The following is a 19352-nucleotide window of genomic DNA, read 5'->3' as shown; positions in this document are numbered from 1 at the left end:
CCCTCTGAAAAGTCATACTCTAACAATGTCCAATGTGTACCAGCCGGGTTTTCCTTTGTCATATAGTTCATTGGAATAACATTTTATCAACTTCAATAGGGAAATCCAAGATGAATTCTCCAACATATTTGGCAATCCCATCTTTCTCCTTTCTTCTAACAAAGAACTGCAAAAGAAATATTTTTTAGGAAAAAAAAGGTTAGTGGATGCAATTGAAAGGGTGCACAACAGGTGTAGGAAACAATGTTGAATAACTTGTTATGCAGTTCAAACTAGTTGCATAACATGTTATGCAAAAGTAATTATATTGGCATAAGATAATATACAATAATGACTTGTTATGTAGCAAAATGATTTTATTTTTTTGACTTACCCAAGCATCTGGCCTCATGAATGCACACTCCGCATATCTATGTTCAACACTATCAGCCTGCTTTTCATTTTCCCGCTTCGTGAACAACCTATAACTGTAGTAGCGTACTACTTGTTCTTCTGGGTATTCATTGTTCATTAGATGCCTTATTATATCTCCGTGAGTTCGAATATCCCACAAGTACGGGTCTTCCCCTTCTCTGATACTCCAAGCTGAATTTCTGCAGACAGAACCATAAACTAGTGAGATGTTTTATTCAAGTGACATGTGGCAGAACCATAAACTAGAGGTTTGTGATACGCATGGATTGTTTTAGAAGCATAACTTATTATGCATGGTTTCTTTTTAAGCATAACTTGTTATGCATTTACTTCATAAGAAGCATAACCTGTAATGCATTGATTTTTTTAAACAAGCATAAATCTAGTTTTTGATGTACTTACAGGCTGTTGGCATTCTTAAAGCATGTCTCCAGTACTTCCATCAAGGCTGGCACTAGTGGAAAATGCAAAAAAAAGGTCTGCCAGAAAAACACTTAAAACCTCTAAAAAAGACTGATTTTGGGAGCCCTAAGATTGTAGTCTTATTTCTCAAAACGTCTGCTTTTGAGATTCTTTGATTCTTTCAAATTAGGACTTTCTTGAACAGAACATAAATGTACTGGTGGAAGCAGACGTTTCATTAATTTATAAAAAAAAAAAAAAAATTTGGTTCAACTGAATCTTTAGCTTAAATAAAATATGATTGAAACAAAATAAGAAACTGAAATTGAATTAAAATTCATTGTACAACCCCCAACAAACTACAATCACTCAAGTTCCAAATCTGTGAAAAATTCACTAAACACGTGGATTTCATTTTACAATAACAAACTACAGTCAGTTCTAAATCTGAAAATAATTTACGAAACATACATAAATCTAAAAAAGCAAATCACTCTAGAAAATTACCAAGGAAACATGATTGACGATTCACATAACTAGAATGCTTCTCCATAGTCCGGTCCTTGTCAGGTGGTGTCTTTGAAGAAGAAGAATCTGCAACACTTGAAATATGAAGTTGTTGCACTTGGTTTTAAGTCACAAACTGATAGGTCAATGAGCTTGCTATTGCATTTTAAGATCACTGAAAGCACAAAGTAAGTCATATATCCGGTGAAGATTAACAAAGAGTTAGCTAGATTAATGCCAAATAGTTTATTATCTCAGCAAGTATCAAGCCTTTCCTGATAACAATAACCAATCCTTTATTACACTTCAGAAGTCAGTGGTGAATGAGAGTGCAACGAGCAAGAGAGCCATCCTGGGAAGAAAAGAAGACAACCTATGAGAGTCAAATACCAGGAGAAAAAAAAGTGTAGAACGACTATGGCAGACAAGAAAGAGCACAAACTGAGAAAAAATTACAGTCGATGCCTAAAGAGTTATCCTACATTGGTTAACGCTTAAATTAATAAATAAAATTAATAATATGAACAGTAACCCCAACTGAGATGTAACAGAGTAATGATGTTATTGCATAATGTGGTTCAAATTACAGACACACGTACAAGACATTAGTTAAGGTCCAAAAACAGAGTTATTACTGCAATCGTAAGACCATGGCACTAGGGAAGCGTATAATTGTACCTTGGATGGATGTATACCAACGAACAAAATGCCAGGTTTGTTAATGTTGTGAACGGGATGGATGGAAAGCTGGGTGTACCTTTCAAGGGCATCGACAACAAAGATTACCTCGACGACATATTTGAAATTGTTAGGACAAGAATAAAACAAACACCCAAGTGCATCTTGTTATTATATATCATTTCATAGTCAGATTCATATCCAAACTGTATGATTCCGCTGGAACCTACCCTGTATCAAATAGAGCACACATTAGTAAATGCAACTGGTAACACTTAAGAGCCTTATCTAATTATGCCAAACATGAGTTTCAGAAATCTAGTCAACTAAAAACCATACTGTAGGCTCATGTACTACGTAAGCCATACTACTAGCTCATAAGTATGGCTGATTGTTGTAATTGGTAACTACGAAAGTACATGATTTCATTCAAAATACAAGCTGCAGTACTATAAATATCATGTATAGGTATACAAAGACCAGGGGAATCTATCGCCACTTACGGGAGATCGAAATTCAGTAACCCAATCTCTTTGTAGTCTCAGCTTCCACTTAAAGATCCCTTGGTTAGAAACTGCTCGATGTCTCCAGTAACCATAATAGTTGTGTTGTACATGTAGAGATATCAAAAAAAATTGATGATTCAAAACCTATTGCAAACACTGATGATTTAAGACTCAAAGTATTAAATATTCTTTCTCTAAAAAAGGAAAAAAAAAGGTTGAAATACAGACATTGGCAATGATATCCTTAGTTACTAATATGAGATTACTTTGAATTCATCTCTGATCAAACAAGAGTAAATATGTAAAAACGAAAGACTACCTGCTTTCCATATAAAAAAAACTAATATTAATTAAGATAAAAGAACCAGTTGCCAAAAATATTTTCTATACGGACTCTCCTCTTGGAAGAGAAGAGAAATGAAATTTTCTCATGTCATCTTCAATTTTTGAAAGTTAGGGTTTTCTTTTTTCAAGTAACGAAACTTTTGTACCACAAGTAGTTTAGTGTATACGATCTATTGCAGGACCGAATAAAATAAGTCAACAAAAAAATTTCAACTTTAGAAGTAATTTATAAACGGTCACGACTTAAAAAATTACTAGAACTTAAAATCGTGAAAAGATGAAATATGTTTAGTTAGAAATCACTGAAGTTTAAGAACAATGCCCATTAACTTTATGTGGAGACCAATCACTCCATAATAACTACCAAAGGGATCTAACTAGTAGATACAGATAGCCATCAGGAAATACTTGTATAACCAATAATACTTGATGCTTGAAATTTCAATACAGGACATGTGCAAGAAATTATCAATAATTTCCCATAATAAACATACTGTGCAAGAAGAAATTACTGTATATGCATATTAATACTAGCAAATTTTCAAGACAGTTATGTTACCTGCCGAAGAACATCTTCAGGGCTAAACTTGAGCAGGAATTTGGGAGGGAAGATCTCACCCAGGTTGCCTATTTTCCTGCGATAAGATACAGTTAAACATTATACCAGATATAACCCAAATGAATGCTTCAAAGGAAAAGAAAAAAAAATGATCATTGCCTACTATCATATGTAGTTAAACACTAAACTAGAGATAACATTGATTTTTATTTTAAGCACACACAGTTGGTCAAAACCCAAATTTTAACACCCCAATCAAATAAAGGCAGTAAACGGTTACAAAAGTCTTCAAAAATATTCCAGGGATAATTGGAACACTAAGTGGGTCAAAAGTGCAGTCTAATGAATCTGAACGACCAATTTATCACAAAAACTTTTTAACAAACATTTTGTATGTATTCAATAAATCATTGAAAGTACTCATCAGATTCCTATATGTAATGGGTTTAAATTACCTAAATCCAAATGATACCCATTCACGTCAAACTAGAGTACCATTAGCCATTTGCAATTACCCATTCCTCCACCATAAAAAATCCACTCCCGACTCTTGCCCATTTCTTTGCTCAGTAGTTTATTGACAAAATTCCCGGTGGGTTAAACCCTTCTTTGCAACTTGGTAAATATTCTCATGAGATCCTACAACAAAATCCCAGCAAAGTTAGGTAATGGTTGTACATTAAACACAGACAAATCAACTAGAAAAAAAAACAGAAAAAATACCAAGAGAATACAAACTTAGAAATACCATGAGAATCATGAAACTAATACCAATCATGATGCGGTTAAACCCTTCTTTATGAACTTGCAGATGACCTAAGAGACTCAAAAAAAACAAACAAAAAAAAACATCAGTCAGGGTTAAAGATCAAAATAAAATTATAGTTATGTTCAAAATGAGATTTAGGGGTTTTGTTTCTTACATTAGGAGGAGAAGAGATCTACTACCCGATTGAGGAGTTCTGTTGAAGGGAAAAATAAAAAAGGGAACACCTTACTGCAAAAATGAGAGAAGATAGAGAAATTAAAATCGTTAATAATACTACAAGTCCATCAAATTTATGAAAGAAGAGCAAGATTGAAATTACCTGGATGATTTCAGGAGAAAAGCAAGTAGATCTTGGGTTACAATGTTTTCCATTGATTTCTGATACATGGTTTTTGATTTTGAAGTAGAGTTTTGGATTTCTGCCGAAACATTGGGTTTCTTTTGATCTTCCCGATTCATCTTGCCGAGAGAAGAAATTGGATTAATGGTTTCATAGCACGGATTAAATAAAAGAAGAGATCTCTGATAGATCGAGAGAGATAGAGATACAGGAGATTGTTTGGGGAGAGAGGCGTAGATGTAAATGAACGAAGAGAGAATCTTGGGATGTAAAGGGAGATCTACTTTTTTTTTTAAAATACTATTAATATTACGTCTTCCGCAAAAGCTCGATTTACTTTTCCTTGCGAAACTCTATTAAGAAAGGCATAGGAAGACGTTTTTATAAGGCCCAAGCAGACTAAAAAAACTCATTTTCTACTAGTGTGGTTCTATTGTATCCTTGTAATCTTGAAAGCATTCCATTGTTTCCAGCGGAGGTAATTTTCTGAGCGTCCCGCCAGTAGACGTACGAAGATTTTCTTCTTCAACTTTATTCTCATCAGGCTTGTCTTTTTGCTTCTGTTGCTTCCCTAGCTCACAATCTTTGAGTAGTACACTGGTTGTCCTTTGATTGCATGCTGTCCTTTTCTTTATTATTTTTTACCTTGCTTGGTTAGTTCCCATCCTCTTCTGCCTTGTTTTCTTTCCCTTTAGTGGCATATTTCTTCAAAGGTTTCTTCTTTTCAAATTCTGTTTTGGAACAAATTCCCCTGCTAGTTCTTCTTCCTACAGATTCATGCAACCAAAATGTGTTAGATATAACCAATTTATTTTGACATTAAGTAAATAGTGGTTGATTAAACAACAAAACAACAACATAATAAATAGTTGATCAAAAGTATATAGTTGATTCGACATTAAAAAATTCAAGCAGTTGATGATTTTTCAAATACATTAATTTTTTTTTCAAGCAGTTCTGTTTTATATTTTCTGTACCAATGATCGTGTATCGATCTCCTTATCCGCATCTTCATTAGAGTCTTCTTCAGTAGCTGGAGTTGAGGGATTCTGTGCTGCTGCATTTGAATCTTCTTCTTTGCTTTCAGCAACGGCCGTCTCAGCAGCTGGTTGCTGCGGCTTTTCTGCGGCTTGCTCTTCTGGCATCACAATAGTGGGTTGTTGGGGATTTTCTGCGACTTGCTCTTCTGTCATCTCAACAACTTGCTGTTGTTGTCCTCCAACACCAACTTCTTCTTGTGAAATATGGAGATTAAATGTGGGCCCTTCAACTATATCTGCTCCAGCACCATCTTTTCCTCCAGCAACATCTTGTACTCCAGCACCATCATCACTATCTTTTCCTCCAGCAACATCTTGTACTCCAGCACCATCATCACCATCAGCACCATCATCACCATCTTCTCCTCCAGCACCATCATCACCATCAAGGAATTCTTTTTCCTGTGCTTCAATTCTTTCTTGAGTTGTTGCCAGATTTGGTGTTGTCTGCAATTCCTCTGGCATGCATGTTTCCTTGTCGCTGGAGAGATTAACAACTTTTTCCAGGTCCATGAACTTGTAAGGTGAAGACTGGATTCCCTGAATAGAAGTTTGGTCTTGGCTGTCAAGTCTGATAACTTTCGGAAATGATTCTTGTGTAGGTGGTTCAGTTGAAGATACCAGTTCAACAAGTGTCTCATTCCTTGGAAAATTCTGACTCATTGGGATGCTAGGCTCAGCTGATGATGCATCGACGCTAGGGTCAGCTGATGATTCCACCCGCACCTCTTCTTTTATGCCCGAGGCGACGAGCAACTCCTTCACTTTATCATACAGCTGAGAATTGAAGTCTCCTCCAGTCTGTCTATATTTCTCATGAGTCTGTCTGATGTCTTTTAATATTTGTTGGACATTCTTCAACCTTGCTCCAGGACTATCGGGAAACTTTTCTTCTTCAATGATCTGTAACGCATCCTGAAATGCGTCTTCATGCTTGTCCATGTTCTCCTCAAGATCCATTGTGATGAGTTCATATATAGTTTTCATGTTTCTTGGTTCTCTTGGTTCACAGAGTTCCAACTCCATTGGACTGTATGCATCTCTAAAGTTCTCATCAAACTGCAACATGATTAATAACACTCATCAGGGAATGCATAACCAAATATAACAACATTTTTTATATGCATAACATGTGATGCAGATATTTTAAACAAGGGTTATTTTGTTTTTGGTGCTCAAGTTTTGTCCAACTTTTGAGTTTGGTCTAACATTTGTCCAGCTTGGTGTTTGGTACTTGGAAAAGACGTTGACCCGTATTGACTCAGTTATAGCTTGACTTCTTTTAATGAATTAATAAATACATTTTTAGAAAATGGTAAAAATATAATTATTCGATGAGTTTACTATCATACCCATCACTTTCTTAATATTTACATTAGATCCAACGGTTTTAATAAACCCATTTAGTCTACGGTCATGATCAATCTATTAACCCTAAATTTTTATTTTCATTTCTTCACTTCGTTTATTCCGCCTCTACTGTTAACTTAGATCAAAACAAAGTAAATCGAGAACAGAAAGAGAGATTGAGAGAGGGGAGATTTATGATGAGAAATCGAGTGGAATTATGAAAGAAGATCAAGAACATATATTAGCAGGGAGATTGAAGTTGTTGTTGGTTGAATGAAGATGAAATTGAAGAACAGAAGATAAGAATCGAAGTAACAAGAAGATACAGGTGGTAATAATGATGGTTTCTGCAATCGAAGAACACAGAGAGGAGATGGTTGTAATGGAATCGATTATAGGTTGTCGGATTTAGTTCTACGGCAAGAAATTAAACTCAACAGATGATTCTTGAAGTTACAAAGCAGAAAAGTGGGTGTTTCTGAATCGATAGGAAGAATAAAGGTTAGGGTTTGTGACGAATTAGAACATGAAATTGACATCGAGAAGAACAAGACGCTGGTGTTATTGATTAAAAAATTGGGTTGCAGATTTGATTTCGAAGAACACAAAGAGGAGATGGTTGTAATGGAATCGATTATAGGTTGTCGGATTTAGTTCTACGACAAGAAATTAAACTCAACAGATGATTCTTGAAGTTACAGAGCAGAAAAGTGGGTGTTTCTGAATCGATGGGAAGAATGAAGGTTAGGGTTTGTGACGAATTAGAACATGAAATTGAGATCGAGAAGAACAAGACGCTGGTGTTGTTGATTAAAAAATTGGGTTGCAGATTTGATTTTGGTTTGTGTGTGATTGATTTCTGATGGGTATTGGTGCTGGTAGTAGTATTGCAGAGGTGGTCTAAGTGAATTTGCCCGATGGTGCAGGTGAACTTAAGCTGCAAATGGTAGTGAGTTGCTGTTGTAATTTGGATCTCGATTCAATTGTATTTTTTTGCTTTAGGAGTTGAAATTTTAAGTTTTGATTTTTGTTTTGGGATCTTGAATGTGTTAATTGATTTCCTGAAATGACTGTGAGATGGATGATGGTAGGAATGATTTGGTAATGATTGGTAGGGTTGTAACTGAATTTTAGTATCCCTTAAAAGGTTTCATTATAACTTGATGGTGATAATTGCGGTAGAGTGGTGGTGGTGGTGGCGGAGGAGGCGGTGATGGGATGGGATGGCGAGAGGCGGACGACACATCATGTAAACTCGGTGGAAACATATGGTAAACTTTACTCCCCTTCAGTTTAAATTGAAGGGCATAATAGTAAATCCAGTCAAATATTATATTTTATATTAATTTTAATAAATCTTAAACAGAAGTCAAGAGTCAACGTGGGTCAACGTTATTTTCAAGTACCAAACACCAATCTGGACAAATGTTAGACCAAACTCAAAAGCTGGAAAAAACCTAAGTACCAAAAACAAAATAACCCTTTAAACAACGCATAACTAACCATGCATTAAACATTGGAGCTGCATAACATATTATGCACTCATATTTCACAATCCTTCTTTAACACAGTCATTTTTAAATAATGCATAACTGGTTATGCATTCACAATTGCATACGCATAAGATGTTATGAAGTTATTTATAAAGGTTCATAACATATTATGCACTCATATTTCACAACCCTGCTTAACACTTCATTTTTAAATAATGCATGACTGGTTATGCATTCACAATTGTATATGCATAATATGTTACGCAATTATTTACAAAGGTTCATAAACATTAAATAATGCATAACTGGTTATGCATTCACAATTGTATATGCATTAGACTTATGTAATTATTTATAAAGGTTCATAAACAAATACCTGTAAGTCTGTAATATGCTTCTTGATCATTGCTGCAAATTCCCACCTCCCAGCTCTTGGTGTAGTAGCACTGTCACTGACCTTGATGTCGGATGCCAACTCAGCTATGTTAGATTTCTCAGCCAACCAAAGCCGCAAAAAACAAAAACTAATATGTAAGATATTATATAGATTTAGATTTATTGAAAGAGATTAAGTAAAAAAACAACAACTCACAAGAGAATATATAGTGCAACCAGGGCAATTCCTGATCTGAAGATTCTTTTCTTTCACAGTTTTGATGTCGTTCATCAGGTGTTCGTGAATCAAATCAGGAAATGATACAGAGTCCACGGCTTGCAAATTCTTCATCGAACCAACATATTTGACGTCCAAATTGTCTCCCATTGACCCACAAAAGAACAAGATGACTAGCATGTAGAGGCAGACAACTTCCTCTTCACAACCTTTCTTATCAAGTTTTTCCAACACCATCCTTTGAATATCATCTACCCACACCTTTGTTACCCGTGCTTTGGGATCTGTACTCGCTTTACCTATAGCTGTTTTGAGTGGGAATTTCTTGACCAAGGCAAGTGATTGAGTCAGCTCTACCTCTTCCTTTGAAGTCAGAATATTTCTTCCTCTATCTCCTTGGACTCTTGGAATCATAAAAGTAGCAGCAAGATCACTGGCCGTTGACGGTATACACTTGTTTTCAGACACCTTGAATGAATGCTGACTCAAATCATCATGGTTATATGATAAAAAGACCTCATCCATCATCTGACTGCTCTTACCATCAAACAATGCCATGTCAGCAGTAGATACCCACTTATAGAATTTCCCAAACGGACCTACATTCATCATACTAGCCTGCATTGGAGTAAAACCACCTCTTTCCTTTATTTTTGTGAACAATGTACTTACCATTAGAAATCCTGCTTTATAGGTACCATTTTGAGTTGTAGGTTTGGTTTTAGGTTTAACTGCATAAATAGAAGAGCAAAAAATTGCATTTTACTAAGTTAGAACCGCTATTTTGACCGCATAACCTCCTATGCCTCTTATTCATGCATATGCATAAACTGTTATGCACATTTTTTTTCCATGCATAATCTATAATGCATTACTTCTTAAAATGTATTTTTTGCAGATTTATTATGTTGCATAACTTATGATGACTTGTTATGCACACCCAGTTGTCTGCATAACCTATTATGCACTTTTTAAAAGAAGCATTATGTGTTTTAGAAGCTGTTAACTACAAAAATAACAGGTAAATAATGATCACATGGTTTATAGACGACACATTGCTGACCAGGTTCTTATTCTTCTTCATCTTCTTCTTCACTTTCAGAGCTTTCAATTTGCTTCTCCTTCTTCTTCCTTTTCACGTCTTCTGATTGTTTGGGTTCACATCTTTTTCTTTTCTTTTGCTTATCAACAGCTTGCTTGACTGAAACAGACCAAATCAACATTGAAACAAATCAATCACACTAAACAAACAATATATCACACAAATAGGAAATCACAAGCAAATCTTACCAGCTTCCTTTGGTGCAGCTTTCTCTGCTTTCTTTTTTCTTTTAGTAGCTTTATGAGGATCCTCAGCTTGCCGATCAGAAACTAAGAGCAAACAAGAACAAAATCATGCATAATTAGGTTTGATCAAGTTATGTTCAGAAACATGAAAGATGTAGGCAAGTTAAGTTCTCACCAGCTTTCTTTTTAGTCTTTGTTTTCTTTTCTGCTTCAGGCTTAGGTGAACTAGGTGATACCTGATCTTTCAATCTCTGCGACTTCCTTGATGGTGTGGTTGCTTCAGGATCTAGACAGAAAATTGTTATTCATACAAGGTTATGCAGTAACTTTGGTAAGCATAACCTGTCATGCATCTGCATAACAAGTTATGCACATTTATTTTATTATGCATTATATGTTCTTCAGATTTTGTTTGTTGCAAACACAATGAAGGAATGTAAATGCATACAAGAGACTTTCTTTTTCTTCTTCGCAGCGTCGTGCTTTACGTTGGTTCTAGTCTCCTTTTGTTGTTGGTCAACATCAGTTTCCCCTTTTCCATCTTCTAGGTTATCATCATTAGCAGGTAAAAATGATGTTATGCAGAAGTAACTTGTTATGCAGTTCAAAACTAGTTGCATAATATATAATGCAGAAGTAATAATATGGGCATAACCTGTAATAATATGGTTATACAGAAGTAATAATATGTTATGAAGGTTTCTTTGGTAAGCATAACATGTCATGCGGCTGCATAACAAGTTATGGACATTTATTTTATCTGCATAACTTGTTATTTTTGACAGTTATTTATGCATAATATGTATAACTTGTTATTTATGCATCTGCATAACAGGTTATGCACAATTATTTTATTCTGAATAACATGTTATTCAGATGTTTTTTGTTTAGATAACATGTTATGCAAACATGAATCACATATGAACTAGTGAAGATACATACCTGAAACTTCCTTTCTCTTCACAGAATCTTTCTTTGCCTTCATTTGCATATCCTTCAGTGGTTGGTCACTATCACGTTCTCCTTTTTCATCTTCAACATCATCAGGTAAAATTGATGTTAAAATCAAAGACTGAGTAAGTTGCATAAGAAATCAAAGACTAGGTAAGTTATAGAGCATAAGAAATCAAAGACTGGGTAAGTTATAGAGCATAAGGGGTAAACATATTTAGGATGAAAATCTCACCAGAAGCACTTTTCTTCTTAGATTTGTTCTTCTTTTTTTCCGGATTTCCGACTTTTGGTACAACAAAAATTAAAATTAAATAAAAAAAAAACAAAATCAAACACTAACAGATGAAGAAGATGTTAAATCTCACCATTTCTTTTTCTGTTTCTTCGACTTGATTTGGTCTTCTTCGTCTTTTAGGTCATCAACATCAAGAACAAAAATTAAAATCGAAGAAAAAAAAACAAATCTATTGAATGCATGCATGAATACCATGATTTAAACTAGTTTTCATACCTGATTTCTTCTCTTTCGATTTCTGGAGACGAGTTTTTGTTGGTGTTTCATCCATTTTTGATGAACTGAATTCTAGGGTTGAACTGTAAGTAGTTTCTAGGGCTTTGTTTATTTTGATTTCTAGGGTTTAATCAACTTCAATCATCGATTTTAAATGATTGAATGGAGGAATAGGGAAAGAAATTTTTTGCAGATCGCTTACAGATATTAGTGGAGGAATAAGGAAAGAAGTTGGCGGAGAGGAAAAGTAATAACGGGTGAAAATAATAAATGGAGTGACCGTTTTCGGGAGTTAATGAACTGCCAAAAACCGCTGAAGGGTAATAGACTCAGTCCACACCTTTTAAATATTTTTAAATAAATCTGGGTGCGACTATAGAAAAAATTAATCGTGGGCCTGGTGGTAAGAATATTTTTTTTGCAGGGCCTGCGTCTAAGTTTCCCAAAAAAATATTGGTATTTATAGGTAGAGAATACATGGGCTTGGGTCCATTATACACCGACTTGAAACCTAACTGGGCTTTATTCTCAAAGCCCGTGAATAATTAGATCAAAGGGTTTTCCTCCCCTGAATAACTAGTACTAACAAACGAATAGAAGATGTTGTTCTATCTGGTACAGTCGAACCTCGATAAATGAATAATCTCGCCAAATGAATAATTTTTTCGGTCCCCATTTGGACCAAGGAGATAAATGAATAACCTCTCTTAATGTATTAATGAATAAAAAAAATGAATCCTTAAAAGCCTTATAGAAATATAAACGAATAATCACTAAATTTCATATAAAAAAGTAGAACCCACAATTGGGGGATATCACCAGAAATTGAGGGATAGTCACAGTTATATGGACTAGATTTTGACTAAGGGGTACTTTTTCTAGTGATGAAAAGTCAACAATATCCTTCACTTTAATATAAACTAAAAAGAAAACATTAAAAGTATCCCCCTCGTTTTTCACGATTTCTAGTTTCCACTGCTCCTCTACTTCTTCTTCACCTCTTCTATCCTTCTTCTCTTCTTCCGTAACTTCTTATATTCCAAAAATTTCTTCATCCATTAAATCCTATTGTAATGACGGGACCGAAGTACAAACAATGTCAGAGAAGAACATTAGATCCTGGTATTGGAATTTCTGCTCGAAATAAAGCAAAGCCTGTGGAAGAAGAAAAAAACAATTCCGACGATCAACCACTCAATACAATGGCTCCGGTTAGAAGATGAGTGATACCCATTCATTTTCGTATTGATTTGATTGTATTTGATACGTTTTTGATACGCTTTAATCAAAAATTAGGTTAACATTTTAGCTGTCGGTATTACTTAGGGTATGAATTCAATACCGACTGTAACTATCGGTATTGATTTTGGTTTGTCGGTACTGGTAGGTATTTGAAGACAATACCGAAAGTTCCGTTTGACAATACCGACAAAGAGTATGAGTAATTGAATATTGTTAAACTCAAGCATCAGTTTGAAGTATCTATTGGAGATGAAGACCCATTCCTGGTATTGGATTTTTTGAAGGACTTGATGATATACTGGAGAATCTTGGAAATCTGCCTATACTGTCAGTTCCAGGGGATCAGAATAAGATGGCACAGCAGAACTATGCGTAGTCTTCCAGATGCCCGTCTTGTTGTTTGTACTGTATGTGTTTTTCTTGGTAGTTGTAGCTTGTAACCCTCAACAACCTGAATTCTACTTTCTACTTTACTTCATCACTTCTTAGTTCTTAGTTGAACTGCAGTTGTACAAGTCAGATCTTCAAGCTACAACTAGACCCTGCAAGATATTGTCCAGGAATGAATTGCAGCATAAGAGTGTTAGTATATATTTCTTCAAGTAGCTTTCGGTATTGTTTTTGGGTTCCCCGGTAATGCCGACAATTTAATCGGTATTGCTTTGTTTTTGGTTGCTTACACCATGTTTGTTTACTCCTGACTCATCTGAGTCGTCTGGATCTGAGTGAAATCACCTGACTCATCTGGATCTGAGTCGATATGTTTGTTTTGAGTCAGATCTGACTCATCTGACTCGGAAATAAGTGAGTCAGTGGTTTGGTCCCATGAGTCAGGGGTATTTTGTTACCTGACTCAAATGAGTCCGAGGAAGGGGTTATGTCTGAGTCAGAAGTCGAGTCAGATCTGACTCAAAATGGAAAACAAACGGTCTGACTGCTGACTCGGTCCGAGTCAGGGGTTGACTCAGATTCAGACGCCGAGTCAGCTGCAAACAAACAAGTTCTTATCAAAATATGATCAAAATACAACCGACACCAAAGAAGAGAGAAGTATGCGAAGAAACTTAATTGATATTGTGTATAACAGACACCAAAGAACATACACGCCTTTACTTATGTTATAATAGGGAATTCTTCAAATGCACCAGCAAAGGACTACACGATTAAGGGTGATCCCGTCGATAAGGTGTTTAGTATTTTTAATGCCGTTGCCGTTATTGCCACCACCTTTGGGAATGGAATTATTCCTGAAATTCAGGTTTGCTTTACCGTTTTTAGATGTTTAGTTCAGGTTATCTGTATTACCCTATTCTGAACTCCAGTTGAAATTTCCAGGCAACGTCAGCTCCTCCAGTGAAGGGAAAAATGTTCAAAGGGTTATCTGTATTACCCTGTTCTTCTTCTTCTTCCGGTGTTAATTTGTTTTTCTTTTTTCTTTCTATAACTTCCTACTTTATCTCGGAAAAATGAAATAGTTAAAGGAATTTGGAGGGGCATGTTTTTTAGTTAAATAGGGGTCAGAAAATGAAGAGGGACCACATACAAAATGTGTAGCCGGGGCGTTCTTCTTATTCTCTCTCTATTTTATTATTAACTAAAAAGATAAAATCAATATCTAAAGTTTAATCTTAAAGGGGATACTCAAGAATGATTTAGTCATTACCTGTTTTTTTTTTGATAAGGGGTTTTTCAAATTACTTCATAATGTTTTTTTTTGTTTTTTTAAGTATCCCCCAATTTCTAGTGGTATCCTCCAATTGTGGGTTCAAAAAATATACATGAGAATAAACCAATACACATAATTAGTAAACTTTACATAAAGATATATGTAGAACTAAACTAAAATGTGAAGTTAAATTCTCCATCTATGGTTGATTGTTTTTTTCTTCCACCCAACCCAAAATGCACTGCATCCTTACGTAATGCTTGCATAATTTCTGAAATATTTTGCTCATGTTGTAGCAAGTAATTTTTTATGGTGATCATCGCTTGAAAGGCATCTTTGAAAGACAGATTTGGTACGATGCTACTATCATCTGGTTCAGGATCATTCTCAACATATATTACTGACTCAATAATTTCTTCGCATGTTGGAGATTCAAAAATTGCATCATTTTCGTTAGGATAGTTTAAAAGATGTTCGATTTCCATCGGTCACATTTCTATAACGTAAATGAAAAATGACACCAGTTAATCCTTGGTTATCTTTGTTCTATGATCATTGAACTATTGATAAAAATTTTGACCAATACCTTCTAGGTAAACTTGTACATCATTTTTTATATATTTTAACATCTTAATTAAAAGAATACCGTCTAAATAAATAAATATTCATTTATCTATAAATGAATAATGTATTCATTTATCTATAAATGAATAATGTATTCATTTAACGATAAATAAATAATCCCACTAAACGAATATTTTTTCTTGGTTCCGATGGCATCATTTATCGATGTTTAACTGTATGTTCTATATATCTAATTGCCTCCATTGCTATTCCCATAACTATTAATTATGATTTTCCTAGTGTGATGCTTCATAAGTTGTTTGAATTTTTTATTTGCAGCTGCAAGGAGGAATCGAAACTTTAAGAATTTCAAGGAGTTTTTCCAGGTAGCATTCTAGCATTTTTTTAAATTTCGTATCCTTTTTGTTCCTTTTAGTTGGGTTGTCTCAATAATGATCTTGCTCTGCTTCATCTGTCTTGCAGTCCTCGACAGACCAGTGAAGCTATCTTTGTTAAATAAAGATAGGGGGACTGTGAATCAGTTTTAAAGGGATTCTTTTTATCAACTTTAGTTTTTCGGTGTACATGTCCAACAACTACAGAGATCATACGTTACTAATTATCCCTTTTTTTTGCCAGTTCAGGACTTGAGTGTTAGGACTACATCTGTGACGTGATAGTCAAGCTACCAGTTTTCATGAATATTCTAGAATTTTTTATATGTAGAATGTTTGTATTCTAGGAAAGCTTAAGATAGGCAATACTTGAGGTACAAGTCGTTAGAGTCTGTATATATATATATATATATGTTTTCCCTGTATGATCAAATACATTGAAATTAATAAGAAGTTATACTTCTCTAAACTCTTTTGTCTCTTCTCTAAACTCTCCAGTCTCTTCTCTAAACCTAAACTACACCAAAACTCCACTTAGTATCATCCTTGTTCGTTCTCCATGTCTTCCGCATCTTCAACAGATTCAACACTCTGTACTATTTTGAACTCTTCTCAATCTATGATGGCTTCATCTGTTTTCTCTCAACCTCATCATATTATTACTGTTAAACTTGATTAAACAAATTATTCCATTTGGCGTGCTCAGTTTCTTCCCTATCTTCAAGGTTACGATCTTGATGGCTTTGTTATTGGTGAAAACCCATGTCCTTCTGCTACTCTTGAAAATACTGAAAACCCTAATCCGCCATATGCTACCTGGATGAAACAAGACAAAATTCTTCTAGGTTTGATTTTTTATTCTCTAACTCCTACTTTTTTACGAAAAGTTCATCGTCTTACTATCTCACATGAAGTATGGTCTTCTCTAGAATCCCTATTTGCTTCTAAATCTGATGCACATATTCATCACCTCCAATGTGAACTTCGTGCTTTGAAGAAAGGATCTATTTCTATGAGATATTATATAGATCGTGCTCGTGATATTATCGACAATCTTGTTGATGCTGATACTACAGTTACCAATACCGAGCTACGACACTGTATTCTGGTTGTTTGGACTCATCTTATGATGCCATAGTAACGTCTCTTACAACATCAACGGGAACCATGAAGCTTGAAGATTTTATTACATATCTTCTTACTTTTGAGCCGCGTGTTGAGCAACAAAACAAAACGTTGAATTCTCAACCTGTGGCTAATATTATTTCTTCTTCAAGATCGACAATGTCCAACATTAGAAGTAGCTATGGACACCAACCTGGTGGTACTCGTGATAAATTGCCTTGTCAACTGTGTGATAAAGCTGGACATCCTGCTCACCTCTGCTGGAAATGCTTTGATCGCAATTTTAGACCACCACCTCCTCGTCGTTCACCAGTCTCACCTGCTCAGCCTGCTAATGCTCCTCGTGCATATATTGCTCAAGCACCAAGACCACCTTCTGATCATATCACTAATGATTTTTCCTGGCTAAGTCTTCCATCTGAATACACCAGTCCTGACCAGATCAGATTGGGTAATGGTCTACTGTTCCAATTTCTCATATTGGTTCTTCTATTATAAGCTTCTGATCGTAAGTTATATCTTAAAAACACAATCTATACTCCTCAAATATCTCACATTTTTTTATCTGTTTCTCGACTAACAACTGATAACAATGTATTATTTGAATTTGATCCTGATTTTTGTCTTGTGAAGGATCGATGTACGGGGAAGGTACTTCCACGCGGCCATATGGAAGGTGGTCTCTATGAACTTGATGCTCCGTCAGTCTCTCCAGCAGCCTATGTTGGTGAACGTACTAGTCTACATAATTGACTCTCTAGGTTAGGCCATCCTATGATGTGAACCGTGCGTCATATTATTTCTAAGTTTTCTTACTGTTTCTAGTAACACTATCAATTTTTGCTCTTCCTGTCATGAGCATCGTAGCCACAAATTGTCTTTTCCTTCTAGTACAACTAAATATTTGAATCCTTTGGACTTAGTTGTTTCTGATGTTTGGGGTCCGTCTCATGTTTTGTCTAATGAAGGATATCGATATTACATTGTTTTCATTGATGCACACAATCATTTTACCTGGATGTGTCATATATCTCACAACTCAGAAGTATCTTCCATCTTTCTTGTTTTTCAAAAACATGTGGAAAATATTTTTAATAGGAAAATAAAAAAAACAGTCATACAATGTTGCTGAATATCGTAAGCTCACTTCTTATCTTCAACAACATGGTATTTTTCACCGATTCTCATGTCCACATACATCTGAACAAAACGGTTTAGTTGAAAAACGACATCGTCATATTCGTGAGACATGTCTTACTCTTTTGTCTATGGCCTTAGTTCCTTCATCTTACTGGTATGATGCATTTTTTACTACTTGTTATTTAATGAATCGTGCTCCATATTCTGCACTTGCAAAACCTCCTCTCTTTATGAGGTTCTATTTGGTACACCACCTAATTATAATTCATCGCGTGTATTTGGGTGTTTATGCTATCCTCATCTTCGTCCATATAGATCCCATAAAATGGAACCATTACTCTCTCCACGTGTTTTGATAGGATACAGTCCTTCACATAAAGGGTATAAGTTCCTACATATCCATACTGGTCGTATATATGTTAGTCGACATGTTATGTTCAATGAGACTGTCTTTGCCTTTGCTGCGTCGACAACACCTTCTCTGCCATCCACTGATCAGGTAATATCTACTCCACTAAACATCTTTCCATTCTCTATAATCTCCACTCATAATATTTTACCACAACAGTCTTCTCCTAGTAATGATATACCACATGTTGAAACTCAAGTTTCTCTTGAAGCATCACTCGTCAGTCCTCAAACTGAGGTGCCTATTACTACATCTGCTGCTACTGCGCCAAATTCTTCTATTCAAGATGCCCATGTTTCATATAATACTGATTCAACAACATCAATAGAGACTGATTCATCTCATATTTCTGTTTCTACTGGTCATCCTATGATTACTAAAGCTAAAGATGGTGTTTACAAACCAAATTCCAAGTATCTTTTATAGCTGACTTTGAACCAACTTGTTATTCACAAGCTCAAACAGATCCGAAGTGGCGTAAAGCCTCAGATAATGAATACAATGCATTGCTTCAAAATGGTACGTGGACTTTAGTTCCTTATCATCCATATATGAATCTTATCGGGTGTAAGTGGGTTTTTCGTATCAAACGTAAAGCTGATGGAACCATTGGACGTTATAAAGCTCGTTTGGTATCCAAAGGATACAATCAACAAGAAAGTGTTGATTATGGTGAAACATATAGTCCAGTTGTCAAACCTTGCACTATATGTATGATTCTTACGTTGGCTCTTTCTCATAATTGGTCTATCAATCAGTTTAATGTTCAAAATGCGTTTTTACATGGAAATCTTGAGGAAGAAGTTTATATGAAGCAGCCTCCAGGATATATTGATCCTAATTTTCCTACATATGTGTGTAAGTTACATCTATCTCTTTATGGCTTGAAACAGGCTCCTCGTGCCTGGTATCATAGGCTTAGGACTTTCTTGATACACAATGGTTTTTTCACTTCTAAATGTGATTTATCTCTATTTATCAAACGTGATGATACAGGGATTGTTTTCTTGCTAGTGTATGTTGATAATATCATACTTACTGGT

At 35.2% G+C, this 19352-nt stretch overlaps 1 long non-coding RNA gene across 5 annotated transcripts; it reads right to left on the bottom strand.

Moving 5' to 3' along the window:
* Positions 1-467: 467 nt before the first annotated feature.
* On the bottom strand, positions 468-4805 carry LOC113339009. Of its 5 annotated transcripts, none has more exons than XR_003354911.1 (8): positions 4500-4804; positions 4335-4408; positions 4160-4227; positions 3867-4050; positions 2505-3487; positions 2002-2232; positions 1324-1675; positions 468-593 (listed from the first exon to the last, which is right to left on the bottom strand). It is a non-coding gene; the product is annotated as an uncharacterized LOC113339009 (long non-coding RNA). The 5 variants fall into 5 exon arrangements; XR_003354912.1 differs by lacking the exon at positions 468-593 and having other exon boundaries at positions 1118-1675; positions 2505-2586; positions 3412-3487; positions 4500-4803; XR_003354913.1 differs by lacking the exon at positions 468-593 and having other exon boundaries at positions 1118-1675; positions 2505-2575; positions 3412-3487; positions 4500-4803.
* Positions 4806-19352: the final 14547 nt, after the last annotated feature.

Source organism: Papaver somniferum, unplaced genomic scaffold, assembly GCF_003573695.1.
Source record: "Papaver somniferum cultivar HN1 unplaced genomic scaffold, ASM357369v1 unplaced-scaffold_19, whole genome shotgun sequence".
NCBI classification, from domain to species: domain Eukaryota; kingdom Viridiplantae; phylum Streptophyta; class Magnoliopsida; order Ranunculales; family Papaveraceae; genus Papaver; species Papaver somniferum.
Note: the sequence above shows the minus strand (reverse complement) of the source record. Positions and strands in the feature narration are given on the sequence as shown.